The following is a 17496-nucleotide window of genomic DNA, read 5'->3' on the forward strand; positions in this document are numbered from 1 at the left end:
GTTCTCTTGCATAGCTTCTCTTTCCTTTCCCCATTTTTCTTTTAGTTCTCTTTTAAGGTTTTTAATAGTCTCTTCTAGGAGAGCCTTTTGTATTGGAGACCAACAATTGTCTGGATACTGTCTGCTATTAGTCTCTTCAGGGCTGAAAAGCTGTTCTCTTTCTGTATAGAAACTATCAATTATTCTTTTGATTTTTTTGCTCATTTTGTTAAAGCCTGTAAGGTCTGCCTTCAGAGCCAGGAGGTTACCAGCTTTCTCTGCAGAGCAGTGAAAGGTATTTGGACCGGTAGCTGTCCTGCCAGGCAGCTACAAAAAGCAGCGAGGTACTGGAGTGCTCTGGGAAAGAGTTCCCCACCCGGGAGTAATTCAGACCTTCAGGGCAGAGCTGGGAAAGTGTCCTGCAAAGAACTCTTCCTGTGTGAGATAACGACTGCCCTGGGGCTAGACGCTGAGCAGTGAGAGTTTCACTACCCCAAGCCAAACCCTGCCCTGGGGCTATGGGTATTAGCAGCTGAGCAGTGAATGGATTTGCAGGGGCCAGAAGTGTCTGCCCGGGAAGCTCAGGCAGCTGGGGAGGTTCTATTGCCCCAGGCTGAGCCCCCCACACTGCCGATTAGAGGCTGCCCAGGCTATGTCCCCCTGCCGTGCAGATTAGTAACTGCCTCTGCAAAAGCCCCGAACTACCGGATGTGGCCGCAGGGCTGCGGTAAAGTCTGCCTGAGTCACTTCCGGGTTTGAGGGGTTACAGCCAGATCTCGTTAGGTTCTGGTGTTTTTTAGAGGACCCTCTGTCTTTGGCTTTAATTCCTCTGCCAGCTTACTGCTTTGTATTCAAGGCAGAGCAGTTAGCCTATAGCAGAGTGGTCCCCATAACTTCTCTAGCCACAGAGATCACTCCCGCCCCTGGTCTGCTCAGGAAGCTAGTCAGTCTCTCGCTGCCTGTGCTAGTCTGTTCCTGGCCCCTCAGGACAAACCTTTCCTGGCGAGCTTCCAAATTGACTTTGACTGGTAAATTGTAGTGCTTCTAATCTTCATGAATTTAAGCAGTGAAGTGTTATTTTTGCAGCTGAATTAAATAGTTGGTTATGAGGGGAATGAAAGGAGCTTAGAGAGTCGTGTGTGCTTCTCCACCATCTTGTCTCTGCCTCCCTGAGCATATTTCAAAGCAAAGATTTCCAAGGTGATTTGGAGCTGCCTTGTGTTTTGTAGGATCATCTTTGTAAGTGAGACAGCTAGGTGGTATAGTGGATAGAGTGCTGGGTGAGGAGTCAGGAGACCTGTATTCAAATTCATCTTCAGACATTTATAAACTGTGTGATCTTGGACAAATCATTTAATTTCTCTCAACCTCTTTATCTATAAAAATGGGAATAATAACAACATCTCTCTCTTATGATTATTTTTTGTGGATCAAATAAGATAATATCTTATATTAACACAGTGCTTAGTACAGTGCCTGGTACATGATAGGTAGTTAACAAATGTTTCCTTCCCCCTGACTATGAAGCACTAGTGATTGTAGAGACAGGAAGGAAAATGTTTTTGTTTGTGGTTGTTGTTTTTTAATTTCAGGGTTTTAAAAAAATTATGCTTTTTTTCTAATCAATAAAAATGTATCTTTTCTCCTTTCTCCCTTCCAATTGAGAATAAAAGAGAAACAAAGCCTATAAATGTACATAATCAAGAAAACAAAGTTCTACATTGATTATGTCCAAAACAATATTCTATCTCCATTTTGAGTCCTTTTCTCTAATAGGAGATTTAGATGAAAGGGTAGCATGTTTCATCATTAGTCTTTTGGAATCATGGTTGGTAATTTTTATGGATGAAAGTCCCTAATTTCTTCAAAGTTGTTTGTCTTTACTATATTGTTGCCATATAAATTGTTCTTTTCACTCCACTCTATCAATTTATGCAAGTCTTACTAGATTTATATGAAATGATCTTCTTTCTAATTTTTTATGGCACAATATTATTCCATTCATTTATATGCCATAAATTGTTCAGTCAAATTAATGGCTACCTTCTCAGATTTTTATTCTTTGTAACTACAAAAAAGATTGATAAATATTTTGCTTTTCTTTTTGCTTTCTTAAACTTTTAAACTTTATTTCAAAATAGAAAAATGAACAAAAAAAAAAAAAGCAGAAAAAAAAGAAAATATGGCCATGTACAAAGAACATAAGAGAGGATTCAAAACATGAGTCAAGAAATTTCTATTTCAAGAAAGTCTCAGTTGGAAGGGAGAAAGAATTGAGAAAAAGAGAAAATTTTACTGATTAAAAAATATATATAATATATATATATTTTAAACCCTAACGTTTAAAAACAACAACCAACAAAAACATTTCCTTCTTGTCTCTACAATCACTAGGGCTTCATAGTCAGAGGGAAAGAAGCATTTGTTAAATATCTACTATGTACCATAAAATATAATAAATACTACACATTGTATTCAGAGTTGTTCATCTTTTCTTTGTTTCCTTGTAAGTTTTCTTTTTTTCTCTACTGTGCATTTTTACTTTATTCTCTTTCTTTCTTTCTTCCCTTTCTTCCTTTCTTCCTTTCTACCCTTTCTTCCTCTCCACCTGCCCCATAAAAATTACAATTACATACATCTACAAAGAGATCTATAATCTCTTAATGTGTATGTAATATACACATATATACAAATGTAAATTCATATATATATATATAAATAACCATACTGTACTTAAACTTGTCTTCTGTGGATGGATATCATCCTTCATATATATCCAAGTTTTTCCATATTTTTTCTAAATCCACCAACTCATTCTTTCCTATATTATAGCAATATTTCAATCTTAAGACTATCCTGTTATTTTAAGTAGTCTAAAAAGATTTTGATCAATATGGCTGGCATATAGTAGAGTTTCTCTATTTTCTTTTTTTGATTAAATCTATTTTACTTTAAGTTTGTCTGAGATCAATGATTACTAAGCCTGCTTTTTTTTTTTTTTTCTAACAGGTTCTCTTCCTGATCATTGTTATTTGTGAGTATCTCTTATTTTCTATTACTGCTGACTCCTGTCACTCACCCTGGAATGCTTCTAGTATATATTTCCAGGTATAGATCCCCTCTTCAGTCCAGGCTAGGTTGATGACTAGAACTGGATAGTGGATAACAAAGCTTCCAGATGGCATCACTTCCCATTGGGGTATATTGTTATAAATCTAAGATTTTTTTTCCCCAATGCACAGACTTTCTCTGGCCACTGAAATATTGCTCGATGGCTCCTGGACAGACCCACTTCCCAATGTCCATAAATACATTGTTTCTTTATGCTGACCTGGATTGCAAAAATGTTGTGAATTTTTCTGGATTTCCCCATCAAGATTCCATCTATGCATTTTTTAGATCTCTACGGAGGAATTTGGAGTAGGGGCAGGACTTCACTGTACTGCTTCCTATTATTCTACCATTTTGGTTCTGCTTCTTGGCTCTTCTTACTTAGCTATAATGGACTTTAAGTTAGATTTCATCTCAGAGGATAAATTATTCCCTAAAATCTTCACTGAAAATATGACTAGGCTTTTCATTGTGCTTCTTTATAGTGATATCAGAAGGAGAGTAGAAGAGCAGAACATATGTATGTCAAAAGGGCTGTAATTTAGATTAAAATTTGAACCCAGAACCCGGACTCAAATTCATCTATTGACAAATACTACTTGTATTATCTTAACCAAATCAAATAGCCTGCTTGAATTTCTATTTTCTTGTTTGTAAAGCAAAACAGATTGGATTAAATGGTTTCTAAGAGCCATTCTAATTCTGGATCTATAATCCTATAATGATGCCATTAACATCTGAAGAACATAGGTTTAACTAGCATTTTTTTTAAGTTAGAAGTTTATGACAGTTTTTTAAACTTAAAAAATCAAGTTATTTCTGTAGTTTTATTTTTCATATAGAGAGATTTGGAAGAAAACAGGTTGTGATGTCTTGCAGAATTCATGAATCAGAAAGAATTGTCAGAATTCTCTAGCCAGCACAGCTAGGCTTGCCCTTTGAACCCTGCTTTGAACAGTTAACAGCTTTTAACTGTTAAATTATGAACTGCCTTATTCTCTTATATCTTCCTTTTTTCTTTCAGTCCAACTCTTATTTAGCTTATGTTCAGAAACCCAATTTAAATTTTCATGTCTTATCATACCTCCTAGGTGAGGTAGATCTCTGAAGAGGAGACATACTACAGTGATACATTCAGAAATTTTTATCCAGGATTTCTATTTTTGTACTGCCTGGATTTCTTGGATTTTTTTTCCCAAATAGGCCAGATTTTAAAAGTAACTATTATATTGCTAATATGGCAAGACTTCATTGAAATATTATTCAATCATGGTGATTGAATTTAAGGAGAAAAAAACTATTTTTATAAAATCTCTTAACACTTACATGCCTCAACGCATTTGGAGTTACCCAAGAGACTTAAAGGAGTGCATCATTACTTACAAGATAAAAGCTGTTGAATGGATCCTGAGTGATGCTTTTTGATATTTTCAAAAATAATGAAGTGTTTGCTGAACAATATGAAGAGTCAGACAAAAAGCTTGTCTGTTTTCTGTAAATTATTGGGATGAGTAAAATACCTGATGAGATAAAAATTGGGAAGAATACCTAGTAACTGGTTACAAACCCCTAACCATAGAAGAGGAGAAAGAAAGAAAACTTGAGACATGCTGCAACACAAAGGTTTGTGTGAAGATGTGGTATGAAACAGGACTGGGGATGTGCCTACTTCAGAGGATGGAGGGGAGGCTGGATACAATTGGGGTACAATTTCATTATTCCAATTTATAAAGGTTCTCAGATTATCAAACATGCCATCCTGAAGAGGAAGCATTTGAATACTGGATAGAATATGGCCACAGAAGAGTACAATGGTGGCAGGCAAGTGATGCAGGCAAGCAGAGAAGAAAGTGTTAAAGAATACTAATTAGCTGCAGAAAATGGTTTGAAATTACAAAACCTTGCTGTCACTGTGCTGGATTTAAGTGTTATCAAAACAATTTGGCAGTATAGAAACCCCACAGCAAGTCTATATCCAGTTCTTTACCACCTTTCAACAGAAAGGGGAGATTGAGTTCATGATAATGTATAGATAGACTATTACCGAGATTAGTAGTCAAATAGGCAGCAAAACTCAGAGAAGAAGATGCCATCAGATTATTTTAATCCCAGTATTGTCAGATAAACGGGATTCCACATGCTTATGACTAGACTGGAGAGAAGGAAGAAAACAATTAGATATGGGAAAACTTAGAAAGTTAAGCTATTTGAGGAAAACTTTTTGCAAATGAAGCTTTTCCCCAAAGTATAGCGGAAAAAAATATCTCCTTAAACACAGCTTGTAGAAGCAAAGGTGAGAAAATAGCACCAATGTCCCACCTGTAAGATGGAAATATTTGTTGATCAATCTGCTGGCAAATCAAATCTTGAACGGAACCACTTCTTACAGAAAGATAGAGAATGGAGGAATCAAACATCTCCATAGATCATGAAGAAGCAGAGTTGTATTCTGTTACAATTGTGAGCTATATGGATATGTGAATTCAGGATATAATAAAAAGGCAAATACAGAACTGGTAAGGCAGAAGTTGAGATTCCATGGAATGGGACTTCTTAAAACTTTTTTCCACCTTTGACACTTTTTTTGCTTTAAGAAATTTTTATATGACCCTGGGTATAGAGGTATATATAATAGATATACAGATCAAACAAATACTGATAATAAATCATAATTTCTTGACCCCCACATTGTTACAAGACCCCCTATAGGGTCACTACCACAGTTTTAAAAATTGGGCCATAGACCACCTTCAGGAAGCAAAGATGGGGCTGTAGGGAGGGGGTACCTCTGACTCAGAAGACTCTAAAACTGAATCCTTTACCAATTTACCAATCATATCCATGTCTCTCTCATCAGAGACTGTGCCAATAGTTTTTTTTTTTTTTTGTGTGAAGTAATTCTTCCCTCAGTCATTTCTTGAATCACTAGTTATAAAATTTGAGGCTTGGGTATGATCCTCTGGGATTCAAATTTCATTCCCATTTGGGCCCTTTCCTGTTGAGAGAATGGCAGAAGTTGGAGCCCTGATAGAGTACCATTATACTGTAACAGACTTTATACCAGGAAGCAGTTGTTGGTACCTGGGGCATTTGACTCTCTGCTATAAAAATTTATATGTTGACATTGGATCCTTGGGCCAAGAGAAAACAGATTAGATTCTGCTAGCCCAAGATGGCTGCACCTATTTATAAGAATGCTGAAACTTGGGCTTTATGTTTTTCTAAGTGTTAAAACAACTCATGTTGCGTATTCAGAGAATATATAATGTGAGTTGCCTTTGGAGCTTTTGCTTATAAAACTTATCTCTGGAGAGATAAAACATACAAAAACACATGTCTTATATTGGATTTGTCTTATTTTATGCAATGAACTTTATTTCATTGATATGTGCTTTGATGTATAATGTGCAGTTATGATCAGACTATTGCTACAAACACATTGCCATGTGTTACATGGGATACGTGTTTTGGTTTAAATATTTGCACTGTTAAATGTGCTTCTGATGATGTATTGTTTATTAGCAGTGCTTTTGTTCCTAATACAATTAAAATGGGACTATATATGGCATAGTTATACTGAGCACATGTAAATATGTTGCTATTTCTGATATTCACATTTATGTTAATGATGCATGTTATAAATGTCCCCATGAAATTTGCAGGAATTAAATTTTTTTTTGTTTTTTGTTTTTTGCTGAGAAGAAAAATGTAAAGAGACCTGCAAGATACCAGGTTGTATAATTTTACTAAAGTAGGGAAAATGGGACAAAGGTCAACTGCCTTTCAGTCAAGTCTACCCAACACAGCTTTGAAAATGCAAAATAAAAATAAAAACAAACGAAAGGAATTCTGGGGTTAGGCTAAAAGTTTTCATTAGCAAGGTGTTTTTCAATCTCTTTTCCATTTGAGGAAGCAGAGCTCTGGGGAGATTTACTGCAATCAAGAGTATAACACCTGGGGACAAAAATGGACTATAAATTGACAACTGAACTGATACATATATATGACAAAGTAGTTCAGAGAAAATTTCAGAAGAAGAGAAAGAGTTCCAAAACAAGAAGTTATTTCAGTCTAAGTCAAAGGTTTCTAATCCAGGGTTCATGAATAGATTTCAGGAAATCTGTGAACTAGGATGGAGAAAAAAAAATTTTTATTTCAATAGAATTTGTGTCTTTTGTAATATATTTTATTTCATAAATTATTTTGAGGTGGGGTCCATGGGTTTGTCAGACTGTCAAAGAGATCAATGACATTCCAAAAAACAAAACAAAATAAAACAAAAACCTTAAGAATCTTTGATCTAGACTTCTGCACCTTCTGGTGCAGTCTGGTTGATGAAGAGTTTCTAAATCAAGACTGACTGAGAGCTAATGCTGATGTACTAATCAAAGAACCTCTAATGAATAAAGGACAAAATTGGCTCTGGGGACTGCACCTTAGATAATATATAGGAGGCTGAGAAAGTAAGCTGAAGGAATGGGTTGAAAGAGCTGTATAAGCTCCTTTTGCAGAAGGAGAAGCTTATTACATTTTTAGAGAATAGTGAAGATGGGTGAAAGAGCTGGTTGAGAAACTAGTTGGCTACACAGAGATGATTCCTCCCAGAGAGTAGGGGAGATCCTGCACAGGAGGCAGTTGCAATGCAAAGGTGGGGAGCTGCAGAGACCAATGCTTGACAGGAAGCAGTGAAGACACATATTCAGGGAATAGAGAGCACCTGTGAGGGATAAGAGTGCTTGGTTGCTTTAGCTTTTTTGATACCTGAAGTGGGAATTGTCCTTCCATTTGTGTGCTCTTGTCATGTGTATTCCCTGCATATGTACCTCTGTCTTTATACACCTGCCCTGGCTTAATATGAACACATTTTATACATAATTTTTAGGAGGGTTCACTCTTCCTACTGTGTATTTCGTTGTATAAGAAAGCATTTTATTTATATTGCTATATAATTAAAATTACTTTATGAAGTGAATATGTTCTACAGATGACTGATAAAAGTAAAACACAAATTGGGTTTGGACTATGGTTTGGAAAGCTGTCAGACCACAAAATAACGTAGAACTTGGGGTGGATAGCTATAGGAAATCTAGAATGATGTCCTATACCAAGCTGCAAGTGCTACATATTTATCCTTACATGTTTCTAAGTACTGTTTTGTTCTCCCCCATTCATTCTTTACATGGAGCATTATGATTATTTTCAAGATGACCAAATTTTCCAAATAGCATTTTGTCTTCCTACTGATGGTAATGCACAAGGGGAAGCAAACAGTGTCAAATTCCACTCTATATTCAGCAAGTTTTTTTTTTTTTTCCAGTTAACTCTTCAATCTTGAATTTATGGGGCTAGGTCCTACCCTTTACAGAATCACCTGGAGAAATATATGGAGGTTTCCTGATAAATTTTAAGTCTTTTAAAGACTGAAATTAATAAGTCATCTAGTACTGAAGTCAGACATCTAGAAAGGAATGTTTTCAGCTAAGCTACAAAATGAGCCAAAATTCTAAAGCTTGACTAAAAAAGGAGAAAAACGTAACATGAATGCCATTGACCATTACCTTTGTTTATGAATTTGTAACTGTGATCCCCCACCCAGACAAGTTGCTGATCTTTTCTGATTGTAAAGTATAAAATCAGGGACTACAGTTAATCTTTAGGTAATGAACATACACTTATGAACAGATAAAATAGAAATATTATGCACACAAACTTAAGCAAAGTTTATCATCATACATATGACAAATGATCAAATGAATTTTCTAAACATTTTCAAATTATTTTCCAAACCTACATACATTTTAAAAACCTCATAAATGTGCTACTCTTATTGTCGTCTTATTCTGTTTATCGGAATCCCTTATTCACTCTGGAAAGTCTGCTACTAAGTAAGGTAAATAGCATTTCACTATGAAACAGATAAATGGCATCCTCATGGGATTAGCTAAAACTCAACAAAAAGACGTTCCCATCTATTGAATGGTGGAAAACATACAAAATCAAATATGTTAAAAAGACAATACAGTTTTTAACAAAGTTCACAAGAGTATTTGGTATGAAAAGTAATAGCTCTGACAATTTCAAAATATAAGATAAACTAATTTTTTTCTTGAGATTACCCTTTTAAGCATTGAAAAGGCTGCTAAATTGTGTCTTAATTGGGCATGCAGTCAACATTGCCACCTACTGGCTCGGATGAAGAAAGCTATATGGATCAAGTTTGTGATCTTGGGGGAAGTCATTGCAAATACTGGAGGAAACAGAAATTAGGTCATCCCAAGTTGGTAAATTTTAATGAATCATTTTTTTTTGTTGTTGTTGAAATTATACTTTTTTTCCCTTTCTGTGCATGGTTTTTGTCTCAAAATAACTATTTTTAGTTACAGGAAAAACAGCTATGCTGAAAAATGTTTTCTAAATATAGCTAAATTACTTTTACTTTGCAGTCTAATTTTCAAAATTCCAGAGCATGACTGTGTTGGTCATTCCTCCCTTCTTCTGCCTCTTCTGTCTGTCTGTACCTCTTATCCTCTCCCTTACTACCCTCTCTCTTTTCCTTCTTCCCACCTCCTTCCCTCCTCTCTCCCTCCCTCCCTCCTTCCTCTTTCCCTCCCTTCTTCCTCTTCTTCCTCTTTCCTCTCCCCTCTCTCCCTCATTCCCTCTCCTCCTTCCTCTTTCCCTCTCTCCTTCTTTCCCTCCCTCCCTTCCTTCCTTCTTCCTCCTTCTCTCCCTCCTTTCTTTTCTTCCTCTCTCCCCTCTCTCTTTTCCTTCCCTCTCTCCCTCCTTCTCTCCTTCCCTTCCTCCCTCCTCTCCCTTCCTCCCTTCTTCCTTCTCTCCCTTCCTTCCTTCTCTCCCTTCCTTCCTTCTCTCCCTTCCTTCCTTCTCTCCCTTCCTTCCTTCCTTCCTTCCTTCCTTCCTTCCTTCCTTCCTTCCTTCCTTCCTTCCTTCCTTCCTTCCTTCTTTCCTTCCTTCCTTCCTTCCATATGTCCTTCCTTTCTTCCTTCCCTCCTATTTCCTTCCTCTTTTCTCTATTTTCTGTTTCTGTCTCAATGTCTCCCTCTTTTCCCTTTTCTTACCTCGTCAATTTTTGACCATTTATGAGTTGATTACCATCCTTTCTGGAAGTAAATCCACAGAAAAGGAAAGTAAAATTCAATTTAACCAATCTTGATCTTTTGGGATAAAACTTAAACTTTCAATCTCTTTAGCACATTTAGCCAAATATTCCCCTTCTTCTGTTAACAATGATGATTGAACGTAGAAGCATAAAACTTGAGAACTGGGATAGTTCCATTAAAAAAAAAATTATAAACATCCACTTCCCTGGCAAACACTTATGGACCAAACATTTGTTTTTGGTCAGTTAGGATAGCCAAATATTTCTGCAAATATTTCCACAGGACTTCTGCCACTCATATCATACCTTAAAGTTTTCCTTTTGCACAGAACTCCTATTGGTCCTTCAAGGGCTGCCTGAGGAAAATCTTTAGGGAAAAAGCCTAATTAGTTAATATGGTCCAAATACTTTAAGAAATAGATGATAGGGGGAAATCTCCCTGACACTTTGCACTAGCTAAAACACATTTGAAGCTATTTTCTTGTATCAGCAGTGCTTTTCTGGTTTAATGTAGAGGCCAAGGAAAGTGGTCTGTGTTCAGAAAACTAGCACCATATGAATTAGATCATTAATTGTGAAACATGAGAGGTTATAAATGGACTTTAATTGGGCAAGACTCCAGATGTACAGTCAGGGTGGAAAGAAATGAGACTGATATAACTATTAAAACCTATTTTTTTTAAATTTAGGGGGCAAAATAACTAGTTATGTTGACTTGATAGGTATAGATTATTTTGGGCATGTCTGCATAAGGCCTCAAAATCAAAAATGAGGCTACATTAAAAAAATTTGTTTTCCTTTCTGTATGGTAACCAAATATTTGCTCAGTATCCAGCTGTCTTGGACTTTGAGCAAGGTGAAGGATTCCCAGGGACCTGTGCAGAGATGCTTAAATTACATTCTTGTTGCAACAGTGGTAGTTTACAAGGGCTGCAGTAATTACCCTCATGCAACTCTTCAATCAAGGAACAATCATGGAGGCTTCAGCCAGGCTAGAAAATATAGCCAATTGGATTGTTGGCTTGAAATGTTTTGTGAAACAATTGTTTTTTTTTTTTGTTTGTTTTTTTGTAGGGATAGATGCTAATTCCCTCTGTGGCCTTGGTAAAACCGAATAACTTTCCTCAGTTTCCTCATTTGTAAAACGAGGGGACTAGCCTCCAAGTTATCTTCTAGCTGGAGATTTAAGATTCTATGACTCTATATAACTATTTGTATGGTTTTTATTTACTTTTACTTTTACTCAGTTTCATAAATTTTGCAAATTTTGACTATAAACTGTAGTTCTTTTCATCTCTAATTTCTATGATAAGGATGATGGTAATTCTCATTGTGAATCAACCCTTACTAATTACCCATTAAAGTACAAGATATCACTAAAACAGCTTTCAAAACACTTTAAAAAAATCTATTGATTTCCAAATGTAGTTTTTGGTCCTTTAAATATAATACAGTAAACATTAAGTATCTGCTTTGTGCCAGGAACCATGCTAAATATTAGGGATTAAAACTGGAAAAGAATTTTTGCCATTAAAGAGGGCTGCAATTAATGTTATTTATCTGTTCAAAGTAGCAAACATATTTGAAAATTTGTAGTTGTATATGAAGTGCATAAAATTTAAAAACCAAGTCAACATGGTCAAATCAATCAAGTATTAAGCCCAATAAAATGGAGGTATGGTCAGATTAGTAATTTAGGAAAGATATTTTGTCATCTGTAATGAATGGATAGGAATATAGAAAAATTTGAGATAGGGACTAATTAATTATGGGGCTAATCCAGGTTTGAGATAATGGGGGCTGAACCAGGCTAGTGGCTGTGTGAGTGGAAAGAAAGGAATACAGGAATAATGTTGTAGAGAGCTAAGCAACAATATTTGGCAACATTCTTAAATATGTTGGTGACTGAGAATAAGGAATTGACGATGACAATTGCATTTGATGTACTTCAAAATGTCCAAAGGACAGTTACTGATGAGGAACTGAAATTTGGGAGAGAGGCAGTTTAGATGTATAAATCTGGGATCCATCTGCATAAAAATGATAAAGTCATGAGATCTGATTGGATCATCATACAAGATAATACTATAGGAGAAGGAAAAGTCTAGGACTGAACCTTAAAGTACATATTGAGTGTGATATAATTAAAGTTCCAGCAAGGAAGATTATGAAGGAGTAGTTGGAGAGTAGGAGAAACAAGAAGAAACAGTTTCATGAAAACCCAGTAAAGGGAAAGTATCTAAATTAAGTTTTATGTATGTCATGGATATCTTTGGGTGGTCAGGAGAAGCTTAATGATCTCTCAGCATAAAATATATTTTTTAATAATTAAAGAAATGCTAAATATAAGAAGCTTATGGAAATCAATGTATAATTTATTTTTGGCCATAAATTTGTAACTCTCCTGAAATCTATTTATGGATAAACCTTAGTTAAGAACCCCTGATCTTTGTTTTTTTAAATAATAATTTATTTTTTTAAACATGTGCAAAGATAGTTTTCAACATTCATCCTTGCAAAATCTTGTGTTTCAAATTTTTCTCCTTCCCTCTCTCCCTTCCCCTCCTCTAGACAGAAGTAATCCAATATAGGTTAAACATGTGCAATTCTTCTAAACATATTTCCACATTTATCATGCTGTGCAAGAAAAATCAGGTTAAAAAGGGAAAAAAATGAGAAAGAAAAAACAAACAATAACAAAAAAGGGGAAAATACTGTGTTGTGATTCACATTCAGTCCCATAATCCCCTCTATGAATGTGGATGACTTTCCATCACAAGACAATTGGACTTATACTGAATCAACCTCATTGTTGAAAAAAGCCAAGTCTATCCCAGTTGTTCATCACATATTCTTCTTGTTGCTGTGTATGGTGTTCTCTGGGTTCTACTCACCTCATTCAGCATCAGTTCATATAAGTCTATCCAAGCCTGTCAGAAATTATCCTGCTGATCATTTCTTATAGAACAATAATATTCTATAACATTCATATATCATAACTTTTTCAGCCATTCCCTAACTGATGGGCATCTACTTTGTTTCCAGTTTCTTGCCACTACAAAAAGATCTGCCATGAACATTTTTGCACATGTGAGTCCCTTTTCCTTTTTTATTATGTCTTTGGGATTCAGACCTAGTAGAGACACTGTAGGATTAAATGGTATGTACAGTTTGATAGCCCTTTGGGCATAAGAAATTCCTGATCTAAAGGGAGAAGGTAATCAACAATATTAAATGGTGCAGAATTAAAGAAAGATCAGGATTGAGAAAAGATAATTTGGGAAGCAGTAAAGGAATTTAAAAAAAATTTTTTTTAAATTTATTTTATTTTATTTTAATATCTTTTTATTGATAGAACGCATGCCAGGGTAATTTTTTACAGCATTATCCCTTGCATTCATTTCTGTTCCGATTTTTCCCCTCCCTCCCTCCACCCCTTCCCCCAGATGGCAAGCAGTCCTTTACATGTTGAATAGGTTACAGTATATCCTGGATACAATATATGTGAGCAGAACCGAACAGTTTTCTTATTGCACAGGGAGAATTGAATTCAGAAGGTATAAATAACCCAGGAAGAAAAACAAAAATGCAAGCAGTTTATATTCATTTCCCAGTGTTCTTTCTCTGGGTGTAGCTGCTTCTGTCCATCTTTGATCAAGTAAGGCTCTCTTTATCGAAGAGATCCACTTCCATCAGAATACATCCTCAAACAGTATCGTTGTTGAGGTATATAATGATCTCCTGGTTCTGCTCATTTCACTTAGCATCAGTTCATGTAAGTCTCGCCAGTCCTCTCTGTATTCATCCTGCTGGTCATTCCTTACAGAACAATAATATTCCATAACATTCATATACCACAATTTACTCAACCATTCTCCAATTGATGGGCATCCTTTCATTTTCCAGCTTCTAGCCACTACAAACAGGGCTGCCACAAACATTTTGGCACATACAGGTCCCTTTCCCTTCTTTAGTATCTCTTTGGGGTATAAGCCCAGTAGAAACACTGCTGGATCAAAGGGTATGCACAGTTTGATAACTTTTTGAGCATAGTTCCAAATTGCTCTCCAGAATGGCTGGATGTGTTCACAATTCCACCAACAATGTATCAGTGTCCCTGTTTTCCCACATCCCCTCCAACATTCCCCATTATCTTTCCCTGTCACTCTAGCCAATCTGACAGGTGTGTAGTGGTATCTCAGAGTTGTCTTAATTTGCATTTCTCTGATTAATAATGATTTGGAGCATATTTTCATGTCTATAAATAGTTTCAACTTCTTCGTTTGAGAATTGTCTGTTCATATCCTTTGACCATTTATCAATTAGAGAATGGTTTGATTTCTTATAGATTAGAGTCAATTATATATTTTGGAAATGAGGCCTTTATCAGAACCTTTGATTGTAAAAATGTTTTCCCAGTTTATTGTTTCCCTTCTAATCTTGTTTGCATTTGTTTTCTTTGTACAAAAACTTTTCAATTTGATATAATCAAAATTTTCTATGTTGTGGTCAATAGTGATCTCTAGTTCTTCTTTGGTCATAAATTCCTCCCTGTTCCACAGGTCTGCGAGGTAAACTATCCTATGCTCTTCCAATTTATTTATAAACTCATTCTTTATGCCTAGGTCATGAACCCATTTTGACCTTATCTTGGTGTACAGTGTTAAGTGTGGGTCAATGCCTAGTTTCTGCCATACTAATTTCCAATTTTCCCAGCAATTTTTGTCAAATAATGCATTCTTATCCCAGAAACTGGTGTCTTTGGGTTTGTCAAACACTCTATTATTAAAGTTATTGGCTGTTTTGTCCTTTGAACCTAACCTATTCCATTGATCAACTAGTCTATTTCTTAGCCAATACCAGATGGTTTTAGTAACTGCTGCTTTAAAATATAATTTTAGATCTGGTACAGCTAGGCCACCTTCATTTGATTTTTTTTTCATTAATTCCCTTGAAATTCTTGACCTTTTGTTTTTCCATATGAACTTTGTTGTTATTTTTTCTAATTCATCAAAGTAGTTTTTTGGGAGTCTGATTGATAGAGCACTAAATAAGTAGATTAATTTAGGTAGTATTGTCATCTTTATTATATTTGCTCGCCCAATCCAAGAGCATTTAATATTTTTCCAGTTGGTTAGATCAGACTTAATTTGTGTGGAAAGTGTTTTGTAGTTTTGCTCATAAAGTTTCTGATTTTCCCTTGGCAGATAGATTCCTAAATATTTTATACAATCAGTAGTTACTTTAAATGGAATTTCTTTTTGTAACTCTAACTGTTGGGTTTTGTTAGTGATATATAAGAATGCTGATGACTTATGTGGGTTTATTTTATATCCTGCAACTTTGCTGAAGGTGTAGATTGTCTCTAATAACTTTTTGGTAGAATCTCTGGGGCAGTAAAGGAATTTTAGAAGGAGTAGTTTCAGTTGAATATGGAAATAAAAAGATTATAATGAGTTTGAAAGAAAGTGAGGAGAGTAACTGGAGGCACATAGGATAATCAGCTTTTCAAAGACTTAGTGGAAGAGAGAAAGAGACAGAGACAGAGAAGATAACTGGTGGGGATGGTGGGATCTAGTGAGTTTTTTTCTTTCATTTTTAATTTTAAATAGTATTTATTTTTTCCAAATATATGCAAAGATATTTTTTAATATTCATCTTTGTAAAACCTTATGTTCCAAATTTTTCTCCCTTTCCATCCTCCACCCCAAGACAGCAAGCAATCCAGTATAGGTTAAAAATGTGCAATTCTTTTAAACCTATTTCCATATTTGTCATGCTGTGCAAAAAAAAATAAGATCAAATCATAAAGAAGGGAAAGGGATCCACAAGCGTAAAAATGTTTATGGCAGCTCCGCCCCCCCACCTTTTTTTTTTTTTTTTTTTTGCTGAGGCAATTGGGGTTAAGTGACTTGCTCAGAGTCATACAGCCTAGAAGTATTAAGATCAGATTTAAACTCAGGTCCTCCTGACTTCAGGGCTGTGCTCTATCTACTGCACTACGCAGCTGTCCTTGGCAGCCTTAACTGATAACAAAAATGGATGCCCATCAGTTGGAGAATGGCTGAATAAGTTATGGTATAGGAATGCTATGGAATATTATTATTCTATAAGAAATGATCAGCAGAATGATTTCTGAGCGGTCTGGAGAGATTTACGTGAACTCTCCAGTGAACTAAGTGAAATGAATAGAACCAGGAGATCATTATACATGGCAACAGCAAGATTATATGATGATCAATTCTGACAGATGTGGCTCTTTACAACAATGAGATGATTCAGGCCAGTTTCAATGGTCTTGTAAAGAGAGCCATCTGTACCCAGAGAGAGGATCGCAGGGACCGAGTATGGATCACAACATAGTATCTTGACTCATTTTGTTCTTGTTTGCTGGCCTTTTGTTTTCTTTCTCATTTTTTTCCCTTTTGGTTTGATTTTTCTTGGGCAGCATGATAATTGTGGAAATATATATAGACTTGGATAAGTTTAATATATATTGGATTACTTGCCATCTAGGGAAGGGTGTGGGGGAAGGGAGTGAAAATTTGGAGCAAAAGGTTTTGCAGGGTGAATGTTGAAAATTATACATTCATATGTTTTGAAAATAAAAAGCTTTAATAATAAAAAAAGAAAAAAAGAAAAATCGGATCAAAAGGAAAAGCCATGAGACAGAAAAAAAAACCAAGCAAACAAAAAACAACAACAAAAAAGGTGAGAATATCATGTTTTGATCCACATTTAGTTTCAATAGTTCTCTCTCTGGATGTGGATGGAAGTCATTTGGAATTTTTTTTAATCATCACATTGTTGAAAAGAGCCAAATCCATCACAAATTGATCATTACATAATCTTGTTGCTATGTCATTGTTCTCTTGGTTCTGCTCATTTCATTTAGGATTAGTTCATGTAAGTCTTTCCAGCTTTTCTGAAATCAGCCTGCTCATCATCAAAATTGTTTTTTTAAATAAGTTTTCCCCAATTACATGTAAAAACATTTTTTTGGTTATATATGTAAGTTCATTTTTTATTTATTTCCATGTGTATCACGTTGGGAGAGAAAAATCAAAACAAAAGGGAAAAACAATGAAGAAAAAAAGTGAAAATAGTATGTGTTGATCTACAGTTAGTCTCCATAGTTCTCTCTCTGCATATAGATAACTTTTTCCATCCAAAGTTTATTGAGATTATCTTATATCACTGAACTGCTGAGAATAACCAAATCTATCATAGTAATTGCACAGTCCTGCTATTGCTGTGTACAATATTTTCCTGATTCTGCTTGCTTCACTTAG

This window comes from Antechinus flavipes, chromosome 1, assembly GCF_016432865.1.
Source record: "Antechinus flavipes isolate AdamAnt ecotype Samford, QLD, Australia chromosome 1, AdamAnt_v2, whole genome shotgun sequence".
NCBI classification, from domain to species: Eukaryota; Metazoa; Chordata; class Mammalia; order Dasyuromorphia; family Dasyuridae; genus Antechinus; species Antechinus flavipes.